Genomic DNA, 13,417 nt, shown 5'->3' on the forward strand with positions numbered 1-13,417 from the left:
TTTTTTTTTTTTTTGCGGTACACAGGCCTCTCACTGCCATGGCCTCTCCTGTTGTGGAGCACAGGCTCCAGACACACAGGCTCAGCAGCCATGGCTCACAGGCCCAGCTGCCCCGCAGCACACGGGATCCTCCCGGACTGGGGCATGAACCATCGGCAGGTGGACTTCCAACCACTGCACCACCAGGGAAGCCCATTTTCCTCTTTTTCTTTTTTCTTCCTTTTCTTCTGAGCCATGTGGCTGATGGTCTTGGTGCTCTGGCTGGGTGTCAGGTCTGAGCCTCTGAGGTGGGAGAGCCGAATTCAGGACATTGGTCAACCAGAGACCTCCCGGCTCCATGTAATAGCAAGTGGTGAAAGCACTCCCATAGTTATCCATCTCAAATGCTAAGACCCAGCTCCACTCAATGACCAGAAAGCTCAAGTGCTGGGCACCATATGGCAAACAACTAGTAAGACAGGAATACAACCCCACCCCTTAGCACAGTACTGCCTAAAATCATAATAAGGTCACAGACATCCCAAAACACACCACTGGATGGGATCCTGCCCACCAGAAAGACAAGATCCAGCCTCATCAACCAGAACACAGGCACTAGTCCCTCCACCAGGAAGCCTACACAACCCACTGAACCAACCTTAGCCACGGGGGGCAGACACCAAAAACAACGAGAAGTACGAACCTGCAGCCTGCAAAAAGGAGACCCCCAAACACAGTAAGTTAAGCCATTTTGCTTAACTCATTTTAGAAGACAGAGAAATACACAGTAGATGAAGGAGCAAGGTAAAAACCCACCAGACCAAACAAATGAAGAGGAAACAGGCAGTCTACCTGAAAAAGAATTCAGAGTAATGATAGTAAAGATGACCCAAAATCTTGGACATAGAATGGAGAAAATACAAGAAACGTTTAACAAGGACATAGAAGAGCTAAAGAGCACACAAACAAAGATGAACAGCACAATAAATGAAATTAAAAATTCTCTAGAAGGAATCAATAGAAGAATAACTGAGGCAGAAGAACAGATAGGTGATAAAATAGTGGAAGATAAAACAGTGGAAAAAAGTACTGCAGAGCAGAATAAAGAAAAAAGAATGAAAAGAATTGAGGACAAACTCAGAGACCTCTGGGACAACATCAAACACAGCAACATACGAATTTTAAGGGTCTCAGAAGAGAAGAGAAAAAGAAAAGGACTGAGAAAATATTTGAAGAGATTATAATTGAAAACTTCCCGAATATGGGAAAGGAAACAGTCAATCAAATCCAGGAAGTGCAGAGAGTCCCACAGAGGATAAATCCAGGGAGAAACACAGCAAGACACATATTAATCAAACTATCAGAAATTAAATACAAAGAAAAATTCTCAAAAGCAGCAAGGGAAAAACAACAAATAACACATAAGGGAATCCCCATAAGGTTAACAGCTGATCTCTCAGCAGAAACTCTGCAAGCGACAATTGAGTGACAGGACATATTTAAAGTGATGAAAGGGAAAAACCTACAACCAAGATTACTCTACCCAGCAAGGATCTCATTCAGGTTTGAAAGAGAAATTAAAACCTTCACAGACAAGAAAAACATAAGAGAATTCAGCACCACCAAACCAGCTTTACAACAAATGCTAAAGGAACTTCTCTAGGCAGGAAACACAAGAGAAGGAAAAGACCTACAATAACAAACTCAATACAATTAAGAAAATGGTAATAGGAACATACATATTGATAATTACCTTAAACGTAAATGGATTAAATGGTCCAACCAAAAGAAACAGCCTCGCTGAATGGATACAAAAACAAGACCCATATATATGCTGTCTACAAGAGACCCACTTCAGACCCAGGGACACATCCAGACTGAAAGTGAGGGAATGGAAAAAGGTATTCCATGCAAATGGAAATCAAAAGAAATCTCGAGTAGCAATTCTCATATGAGACAAAATAAACCTTAAAATAAAGACAATTTACAAGAGACAAAGAAGGACACTACATAATGGTCAAGGGATCAAACAAGAAGAAGATATAACAATTGTAAATATTTATGTACCCAACATAGGAGCACCTCAATACATAAGGAAAATGCTAACAGCCATAAAAGGGGAACTCGACAGTAACACAATCATATTAGAGGACTTTAACACCCCACTTTCACCAATGGACAGATCATCCAAAATGAAAATAAAAAAGGAAACACAAGCTTTAAATGATACATTAAACAAGATGGACTTAATTGATATTTATAGGACATTCCATCTAAAAACAACAGAATACACTTTCTTCTCAAGTGCTCATGGAACATTCTCCAGGATAGATCATATCTTGGGTCACAAGTCAAGCCTTGGTAAATTTAAGAAAATTGAAATTGTATCAAATATCTTTTCTGACCATGACACTATGAGACTAGATATTAATTACAGGAAAAAAATCTGTAAAAAATACAAACACATGGAGGCTAAATAACACACTACTTAATAACCAAGAGATCACTGAAGAAATCAAAGTGGAAATCAAAAAATCCCTAGAAAGAAAAGACAATGAAAACACGATGACCCAAAACTTATGGGATGCAGCAAAAGCAGTTCTAAGAGGGAAGTTTATAGCAATACAATCCTACCTCAAGAAACAAGAAACATCTCAAATAAACATCCTAACCTTACACCTAAAGCAGTTAGAGAAAGAAGAACAAAAACCTCCAAAGTTGGCAGGAGGAAAGAAATCATAAAGATGGGATCAGAAATAAATGAAAAAGAAATGAAGGAAATGATAGCAAAGATCAATAAAACTAAAAGCTGCTTCTTTGAGAAGATAAACAATATTGACAAACCATTAGCCAGACTCATCAAGAAAAAAAGGGAGAAGACTCATGTCAGTAGAATTAGGAATGAAAAAGGAGCAGTAACAACTGACACTGCAGAAATACAAAGGATCATGAGAGATTACTACAAGAAACTCTATGCCAATAAAATGGACAACCTGGAAGAAATGGACAAATTCCTAGAAAAGCACAACTTTCTGAGACTGAACCAGGAAGAGATAGAAAATATAAACAGGCCAATCACAAGCACTGACATTGAGACTGTGATTAAAACTCCTCCAACAACAACAAAAAAGCCCAGAACCAGATGGCTTCACAGGTAAATTCTATCAAACATTTAGAGAAGAGCTAACACCCATCCTTCTCAAACTCTTCCAAAATATAGCAGAGGGAGGAACACTCCCAAACTCATTCTACGAGGCCACCATCACCCTGATACCAAAACCAGAAAAAATGTCACAAAGAAAGAAAACTACAGGCCAATATCACTGATGAACATAGATGCAAAAATTCTCAACAAAATACTAGCAAACAGAATCCAATAGCACATTAAAGGATCATACACCATGATCTAGTGGGGTTTATCCCAGGAATGCAAGGATTATTCAATATATGCAAATCAATCAATGTGATACACCATATTATCAAATTGAATGATAAAAACCTCATCTCAATAGATGCACAAAAATCTTTCAGCAAAATTCAACAGCCATTTATGATAAAAACCCTCCAGCAAGTAGGCATAGAGGGAACTTACCTCAACATAATAAAGGCCATATATGACAAACCCATAGCCAACATCATTCTCAATGGTGAAAAACTGAAACCATTTCTTCTCAGGTCAGGAACAGGACAAAGTTGCCCACTCTCACCACTATTATTCAACATAGTTTTGGAAGTTTTAGCCACAACAATCAGAGAAGAAAAAGAAATAAAAAGAATCCAAATCGGTGAAGAAGAAGTAAAACTGTCACTCTTTGCAGATGACATGATACTATACATAGAGAATCCTAAAGGTGCTACCAGAAAACTACTAGAGGTAATCAATGAATTTGGTAAAGTAGCAGGATACAAAATTACCACACAGAAATCTTTTGCATTCCTATACACTAATGATGAAAAATCTGAAAGAGAAATTAAGGAAACTCCCATTTACCATTGCAACAACAACAAAAAATAAAATATCTAAGAATAAATCTACCTAAGGAGAAAAGACACCTGTATGCAGAAAACTATAAGACATTGATGAAAGAAATTAAAGATGATACAAACAGATAGATAGATATACCATATTCCTGGATTGGAAGAATCAACATTGTGAAAATGACTATACAACCAAAAGCAATCTACACATTCAGTACAATCCCTATGATACTACCAATGGCATTTTTCACAGAACTAGAACAAAAAATTGTACAATTTGAACGGAAATACAAAAGACCTGAAACAGCCAAAGCAATTTTGAGAAAGAAAAATGGAGCTGGATGAACCAGACTCCCAGACTTCAGACTATACTACAAAGCTACAGTAATCAAGACAGTATGGTACTGGCACAAAAACAGAAATATAGATCAATGGAACAGGATAGAAAGCCCAGAGATAAACCCACACACATGTGATCCCCTTAACTTTGATAAAGGAGGCAAGAATATACAATGGAGAAAAGACAGCTTCTTCAATAAGTGGTGGTGCTGGGAAAATTGACTATGGGAACATATGTATAGGTATAACTAATTCACTTTGTTATGAAGCAGAAACTAACACACCATTGTAAAGCAATTATTCTCCAATAAGGTGTTAAAAAAAAAAAAGAAAAAAAAGGAAACCACAATGAGGTATCACCTCACACCAGTCAAAATGGCCATCATAAAAAATCTACAAACTATAAATGCTGGAGAGGGTGTAGAGAAAAGAGAACCCTCTTACTACACTCTTGGTGGGAATGTAAATTGGTACAGCCACTATGGAGAACAGTATGGAGGTCCCTTAAAAAACTAAAAATAGAACTAACATATGACCTAGCAATCCCAGTACAGCACTATTTACAATAGCCAGGACATGGAAGCAACCTAAGTGTCCATTGACAGATGAATGAATAAAGAAGATGTGGCACATATATACAATGGAATATTACTGAGTCATAAAAACAAATGAAATTGAGTTCTTTGTTGTGAGGTGGATGGACCTAGAGTCTGTCATACAGAGTGAAGCAAGTCAGAAAGAGAAAAACAAATACTACATGCTAACACATGTATATGGAATCAAAAAAAAAAAAAAATTGGTTCTGAAGAACCTAGGGGCAGGACAGGAATGAAGACACAGATGTAGGACATGCGGAGGGGGAAGGATAAGCTGGGATGAAGTGAGAGAGTTGCATGGACATATATATACTGCTAAATGTAAAATAGATAGCTAGTGGGAAGCAGCTGCATAGCACAGGGAGATCAGCTCAGTGCTTTTTGATCACCTAGGAAGGTGGGATAGCAAGGGTGGGAGGGATACACAAGAGGGAGAGGATATGGGTTTATACATATATGTATAGCTGAATCACTTTGTTATACAGCAGCAGCTAACAGAACAATATAAAGCAGTTATACTCCAATAAAGATGTTAAAAAAAAAAAAAAGAATCAGCAGGCTGTAGGTTCATAGTTCCTGTTGTTTTTGGTGTCTGCCGCCAGTGGGTAAGGTTTGTTCAGTGGGTTGTGTAAGCTTCCTGGTGGAGGGGACTGCTGCCTGTGTTCTGGTGGATGGGGCTGGACCTTGTCTTTCTGGTGGGCAGGGCCGTGTCCAATGGTGTGTTTTGGGGTGTCTGTGAAATTAGTGTGATTTTAGATAGCCTCTCTGCTAATGGGTGGGGTTGTGTTGCTGTCTTACTAGTTGTTTGGCATGGGGCATCCAGCACTGGAGTTTGCTGGCCATTGGCTGGAAGTGGGTCTTAGCATTGAGATGGAGATCTCTGGGAGAATTCTCGCTGATTGATATTACGTGGGGCCAGGAGGTCTCTGGAGGACCAGTGTCCTGAACTTGGCTCTCCCACCTCAGAGGCTCAGGCCCGACACCTGGCCGGAGCACGAAGGCCCTGTCAGCCACACGGCAGGCTCTTTTTGGCCCTCATCTTCCTGTCCTCAAGCCACCACACGGCAGCCACTTCTGCGCCCTTGGTTTCCGAGTGGCCAGGACTCACACTTTAAAATCTACTCAATCTAGACAAAAGGGTTCATCTCTCCTCCATTAGAGGGACAATTTTCTTGCATGATTCACAGCACTGTTCGTGTGTCAGCCGTTCTCTTCAGGGTGCTGTACCTTGAGATAACATTTATCATGCCCTCTTACAAAGAACAGTATAGAGCCAATCATAAAATGTACACACACACACACACACACACACACACACACCAATCTGTCATTTAGTGTGTCATTTGTTACATTGCCATCATCTGCAAACAATCATCCTGTACGATTGGATATGAAAAGGGATGGAAAATGTCAGAGTGAGGCATTTGATGGCAGATGGTTTTTACTGTTTCAAAATGATGCTTTGCTCAGAAGCCAGGGGAACTTTTGGCACAACAGTAAGGCCAAGCAGTTGGGTGGTATGGTGTAGCTGCCCAATGGAGCCATCAGATTTCAGTCCCCAAGCTCAGAACAGTCTTAGGGTGGCCCAATCAGTACAACTTAAAAAAAACAAAAACCAACAAGAATGAAAAAAAAAAAAAAACTATGCCCCTTGTCTCCCAAGAACCATTTAATTGAATTGGATTTGAGCTGTTCCTGGTGAGATGACTCAAGCAATCTTATTTACACATGATAATTTCAAGGTTTCTGGAATTTAAGGTAGATTTGGCAAAGCCTCCATTAATTTGAGGAGCTAGGGAAAGTAACTTTGTAAAAGTGATGCAATGTGGGAAGAACAAAGAACAGAGACCATTATCTTCCTGCCCTGGGAAGGCTCTGCTTCCCTCCTTTTCACCTCCTATTAGTCAAAGGCAGGGTGGATGGGGAAGGTTCCAGTTTTCTTTGGAATGAATTGTCAAAATGTTCCCCTTCAGGCTTGAAACTTGTTCCCCTCCAAGTGGCTTAGCACGTCAAACCAGTCTACTTGAAAGGCATATGGCGTCAACGTGAAAGATGTCATATTATAAGTAGCCCCCTACCTCACACTCAGGCCCCCACCCCCGGGCCCCCACCCCCACTTTCTGAAAGATTTTTGAAAGATGTCACATCCTGCATCTGGGGCCCCAGAGTGGAGACTGCAGGGAGCAGGGAGTCCTGCAGGGGAAGCGGCCAGGGAGCCGGAGATCCCACCCAGAGAAGGTCCTTGGCTGGTTTCTGTAGCGCAAATGAAGGAGAAAAACTATTGACAAGGGAGTTGGGGTGGAGAAGACAAAGCAGGGGAAACGTCGGTTTTATGGAACTTGCAAACCTGAACTCAAATATTAAAAATGCTTTCATCAGTCTCCTTAATCCAGAGAAATTCTTTTTGGCTTAGATGGGAGGAAAAATCAGTCCCTTAAGGGGAAAGCAAGAGGAGAAGGAGGTAATAAGGATGTGAGTCAGACACAGGGAATTGCTGGCAAATGTATTTTTTTAGGAGGCAGAGGAGGGCTGTTCTCAGCTGATCTAATGTTGCAGACCACTGATAATGCCCTCCTGCTTCTCATTGATTTCTCCCTTTAGTTATGACAAAATTTTGACTCCATTAATTGGGGGAAAGGTGAGAAAAAAAGAACTGTTTCTTTCTTGTTCACTTCTTCTCTGGGGAATAAGCAGTACTCGGGCTCCGAAGCTGTGTTTTTCTTTGGGTTTTGCCTTTTAATAGGGGTTTCAGAAAGTGGTTATAGACATTTGAGGGGAAATAAAGCCTGTGGTTTATTAACAGGGCTGGTTTTAATCAGCAGTGATTTGACGAGGGTAACATTAGAGCTACGACACTGATAACTGATACTATGATTTTCTATGCTTTTAACCCCAAACTGAAGTCTTGTGGATTCATGGACAGAAATGCATTTGTTTCCCTGGCCAGGCTGTGGGGAGTGAGTGTTTCATGAGGACAGCAGCAGAGGAGAGCAGGAGAGGCTGGGGGCTGGAGCGGCTGCCACAGGGAGTCTTCTCAGCTGGAATTCCAGCTGCTAAGAAGCGAGTCTTGCAGACCCGAAGGCTTCTTAGTAAGGCCAGTGGAAGTGAGGGGAAAGGGGGAAGGCATGTCCCGGCTCCCACCTTGATGGGCAAGTATCCTGAGCGCCTCTTCGCAGACCTGAGGTGACGTCTCGGGTTGTGACACCCTACATTTCCCAGAGGTAATAAGTAATGTTGTTCCTTCTCTCTAATAGGAAAGTTGAAAACGTCTAGGCCAGCTTCCAGGAATAAGGCTGCTTTTTAGGGTAACCCAATCCTGTCTTATCCAGAACAAAATCTTCTGGATCTCTCCCACCCAGTCCATTAGTTAGCATGGCCTCTGCCAAAATCACTGCCAACATCCTAACGAATTTACAGTTTGACCTTGAAAACCAAGGTCAAACTCCTGCATTAGTCAGCAACGGTAGTTTGCCATATTTGCAGCCAATAGGAGTAATGGGGTTTCTGAGAACGTTCTCCACGAGAGTAAGGCACTTTGTTTTTCAGAGTATTTTTTTTTAAAGGAGAAGCGGAGGCCCCACATTTCCCTTTCTCCAAATGACTGCTTAGAAGACAAATGAGGTGATGTACAAGGCCCCTCAAGAGACCTGGGGGTGAGGGCATTGAGTCCTCCTGATGTTTCTGACGTGTTCTGTGTTCCTGTGTTTACATGTATGCATACAAGCTACTCTTCCCAGGATAGAGAATGGGTGTGTAGAGTTGGATGTGAAGAGTTTCCTTCTTGTTCTTTTGCCACAGGGGCACTGGTCAGCCCCAAGTCTCTCCATTGGTGTTCGTGGTGAAAGGGGGCACAGAGCCAGGAGATGACCACCCAAGGTGATGGTGGCCCGGGAGGAATGTGAGAGTCTGCTCTGCTGCAGGTCAGAGTTAGCTCAGCTCCTCTCACTGTGCTATCCTTCTCTGGCCACCTTGCCCTCGTGTCCCTCGTCAGTGGGCATCTCCTGGGGAAGTTGCCCAGTTCACAGCACCAGCTCCTTCTTGGGACCCCTCCTGACTCAGAGGGGTTCCTGAGGAAGCCATGTCTTACCACCCTTGGCTGAGAAGTGGACACCCAGCTCTGGAGCAATAGAGTCTCTCTTGGAAGCGTGAAATCAGACTGGAGAATCACAGAGACTAGGATTTGTGACAGCTGAGTCTCTTTAATGACAGTGCTCTAAAGCAGTAGTCACCAAGCAATTTTTCATTACGCAGGGGTTAAAAAAAAGTGGGACATGTATTCCTAACATATTTATATTTCTGTATTTATAGATTATATACATCTACTACTATTGCTAGCTAGTATCTCAAGGTACACTACATACTTAGGGGTTTTTTTTAAGTGAAAAGTAAATATGACCCCAGTAGCAACAAGTGCACCTAATGCCTGGATCTCAGATTCTAATATCATTCTCCAGTAAAAAGAAGCAGGGACTCTTTGGATAAATGGTTGACTGTAGGACTGGTGCGGGAAATATATAAGATTAGCCTGGGGCATCTTGTAATGTCAGAAAGTAAAGAAGTCCTCAAACAAGGCAGAACAAAACAACAAAATAATAGGAGTCTGTCGAAGGAACATGGGAGCCAACTAAAGGAGCTCCCAATGGCCAAAGCTGGAAAAATTTAAGCAATAAAATAAACAAAATACGATAGGGTTATAATCCAAAGCATAAAATAAATACCCATGTGTCCATACTGATATAAATAAATGATTGAGTAAACAAATAAATGAGGAAGAAGAGCAAATGTCTTCTACAGAATCATTCCAAACAATTTATGTACCTCCTAGACTGCACACTGCCATTGTTGTTAGAGTGTTATTATTGCTGTTGTTATTATTATAATCTTTGTATCCTTTATTAACCCAGTGCTCAAAAACTTGTTACTTAAATAAAAAACTATTTTAACTAAGGTATAAATTACCTTTAACAAATTAGTATTGATATTTTACTCTGTTGACACATTTACATTTCAACAGGAGTCTTCTGGAGAAACACAATACTGAATGTAGAAGATTTGAAAGTGAGCATTTAAGGAATGAAGCCAGGGTAGCCGCATTAATTAGGGGCAGGCTTCATTTCTGACTCCCGTCCCATCCTGTGGTGGAGGCCTAATCTACATTTGCCTGAGACTTTCTTTGCCTTTATTCTTAATACATGGAGATCAAGGTTGAGGAGTTAGATTCCTATGGAAAATGCTCCTTTTAAATATTGTTTCTGTTAGCCTTTTCTGTGTAACAAGACACCTCCAAATTTAGTGGTTTAAAATGAGAATGAAATATTATTTTTCAGGATACTGTGGTTGACAAGGCAGTTCCTCTGCTGGTTTTCCCTAGGTCCACTCACTTAGCTACATTCATGTAGGGGATCAGCTAGGCCAGAATCCAAGATGACTTCACTCACATGACTGGCAGGGGATGCTGGCTTTTGGCTTGGGTACCTGGGTTCTCCTCCATATGGCCTCTCATCCTCCAGGAGGCTAGACCAGCTTCCTTACCTGGCAGCCTCCAGGTAGCCCAAGATGGCAAGAGTAGAAGCTATAAGCTCTCTTTAGACCAGAGCTCCAGAATTCATACAACATCATTTTAACAACATTCTATTGGTCAAAGCAAGTCACAAGGCCAGCCCATGATGAAAAGATGTGAAACAGACTCTACCTCTCAATGAGAGGAGCTGCAAAGACTTTGTGTCCTATGAAATCTACCACAGACAGCTATGCAGCATCTCCATGATTCAGATCCCAGTAACTGAGATTACCACTCAGTGCTTTGCAGAAGCCCTCTACTTATTGTGCTGTCAAAGGGCTAGAGGAAGGAGTACCAATGGTATGATATTCTTGAAAACTTCTCTCTTTGCCCAGAGATAGAAGATTTCGAGCTGTCTCAAAAATTTGTGGGGAAGAACCCTACTTTTGCTGACCACCCTGTATTTTAGGAAAACTAAATAACCTCTGAGTGATGGCAGGATACTGCCCACATTGCCAAACCATTTCTTGAAGATGGTGGTATCTTCCTAAAGATTGAATTTCTAAGCCCAAGTGTATGAAGTAACTGGAAGAGCATATTATAAAACTATATTTCTAAAATGCTCTGCTTGCCTGAGAGGAATGCAGAGTGGCAGAGAAAAGATCCTACCATCCATATAAAGTTGTACAGTTCCCCCAAATATAGTCTTTTCTCTACCCTGACAGTTTGTAAAAAGAATGAGCAAGGTGAAGTGAATTCCCTGGTCTTGCCTCTCCACTTAAAACACAAGGAGCAATTCATCCCTTTGCACAGTGGGGGAAGGGGAAATGCGTGGTGAATTCACCCAGCACCTCATTCAACCCTCACAACTACATTCAGAGGGGGAAATTTGCATTGCATAGCTGTGGAAATGGTTTCTGAGAGGTTAAGAAATCGTTCAATGTCTCACAGCTAGTAAGAACTGAAAGTGGCATTTAAACGTTTAGTTCTAGGTCTATATGAAACTAAGTCCTGCCACCACTGCCCTATCTCCCAGGAGGATGTACAAAAAAGACCTGTCAGATCATGCCTCAGATAAAGGAATAAAAGAAACGAAGGATTTGGAAGAAAAAAAAATCCCAGAGAATTAAGTGTTGGAGGAAATTTTTGAGGTAGCCTAGAAGTACAATGTTACTCCATCCTTATCAAAGGAGTATTAAAGTAAAGGGGTATAGAGAGTGGCGGGGGGGAAGAAGAGGAGGAAGAAGAAAGAGGAGCGGGGGGGAAGAAGGAGCAAAAGAGGAAGAGGAAGAAGTTGAAGAAGAAGATGGGAAAAGAGAGAAGAGGAAAGAGGGAAAAGGGAAGGGGTGGCTGCAAATTGAAGATATATACTCCAGCCTTCAGCAAGGTCTTGGTGACCAAGAGGCTTTTCCATTAGCCAAAGGGAAGTTCCAGGCACTCTCTGTGTGTTGCCCAGGCCATTTTGAGCTTTCCAGCCAAGCACGTGATATGACCAGGATAGTTCAGGGTGACTCTGGGAAGAGCTATTAGTTAGTTTCATTCAGTTCAATCTAGCATTGTGTAGGGAAATCTTTTGTCTTCTTAACTAAGACCCTGCTTTGCAAGGTACTGTTATTCTGTACCACATATACATAAATCTCTGGGGACAAGCTATGGAGGTATTAACTTTTGCCTTGTTTTCACATACAATTTTATGCCTTGTTTCACTTTGACTGGGCACATCAAAGACCCATACCAACACCTCATAACCCAGGAGGGAGCAGAACCTTGGAGGGAGCAGGTAAGGGAGAGTACCTTATTGCCCACCCTGGGCCTGGGCTCCATGTCTATCTCGCATGTGCTGGTGACTGCCTCGTGATGAAGGCGGGTCCTTGCCGAACAGCAGGCTGAGAAGCAGAAGGGATGAGAGGGGACGGTCTCTCACAGACTAAGGGCTGGGATAACCAGGGATTCTTCTCTAATGTGATGGAGGAAGGAAGGGGTCCCACAAAGACTGACATCAGATGTTCTGCTAGTCACATAGGTAGGAACCTCGAACCAGATTTTTCTGCTCTGGAAGAATAAGAAAGTGGTGCATCCCTTGTACTCAAGTGTGTGGAGAAAATTCATAGTCATTTCATGTATATTTATATACAGTATTTTCTGGTATTTTAAATTTATTTCACGTTCTTCAGTCTTACTTCTCCTGCTCAGTTCTTGGAGAGGCCGAGATCACTTCTTATAGTCGCATATTCCTTGGTTCTAGGCTGAGAGTAGTTGCCTTAGAGGACATGTGTTGCTTTTGATGCTTGTAGCATATTGAAAGCTTATTAAAGATTATTAAAAGATTCTTAAATTTTCTAAATATTTTAACAAGAGCCAACCTAGTGGCACAGCTGAGGGACACCCTGCTAGTCCCAGCAGCTGGCACAGTGGTCCCACCCCTGCCCTGAACTTAGGATGGCAGGTGTCTTGGTGCTCATTCGGGGAGAAGCCAGCGAACTCCTCCACAGACACCTGGCTGCCCTGCCTCTGTGCCATTCTTGATCATGTGGAGAGATTTGTCCAGTATTTCCCCTCAGAAAATACACTGCCCCATTAGTAATATTCTCCTCACTCTTTCTTTCATTGCAGCTACATCCAATGGCCTAAATCCTCTAGATACAAAGCAGCACCAATTGCCTTGCAGTTTAGGATTTCAAGTAGAACTGCTTTTTCTATGTAAGGGTTTATGAGCTAGATTACGTTTAGAGTTAGACTAACATATCCTCAGTGTTTCAGCAAGGCAGACTGGACTCTGCTGCTCATTTCATTTATATGAAAGGGAAGACAGGTGATCAGGTGGGAGTGGGCAGATCAGGACTCCTCTGGCCCCCAGAGGTCATATTTCCACAGTGGGCATTGGGTAGTCATAGCTGTCAAACCAAGTCACTCAGGGAGTCTTGCATTTTCCACATTCTCCTGTGTGTGTGTATGTGTGTGTGTGTAGGGGAGCTCAGAGTCCATTCCTCCCCCTACTCTGAAAGTACTTGGTAGGTGGAGATAA

This window comes from Neophocaena asiaeorientalis, unplaced genomic scaffold (assembly GCF_003031525.2).
Source record: "Neophocaena asiaeorientalis asiaeorientalis breed wild unplaced genomic scaffold, Neophocaena_asiaeorientalis_V1.1 scaffold220, whole genome shotgun sequence".
Classification (NCBI taxonomy): Eukaryota; Metazoa; Chordata; class Mammalia; order Artiodactyla; family Phocoenidae; genus Neophocaena; species Neophocaena asiaeorientalis.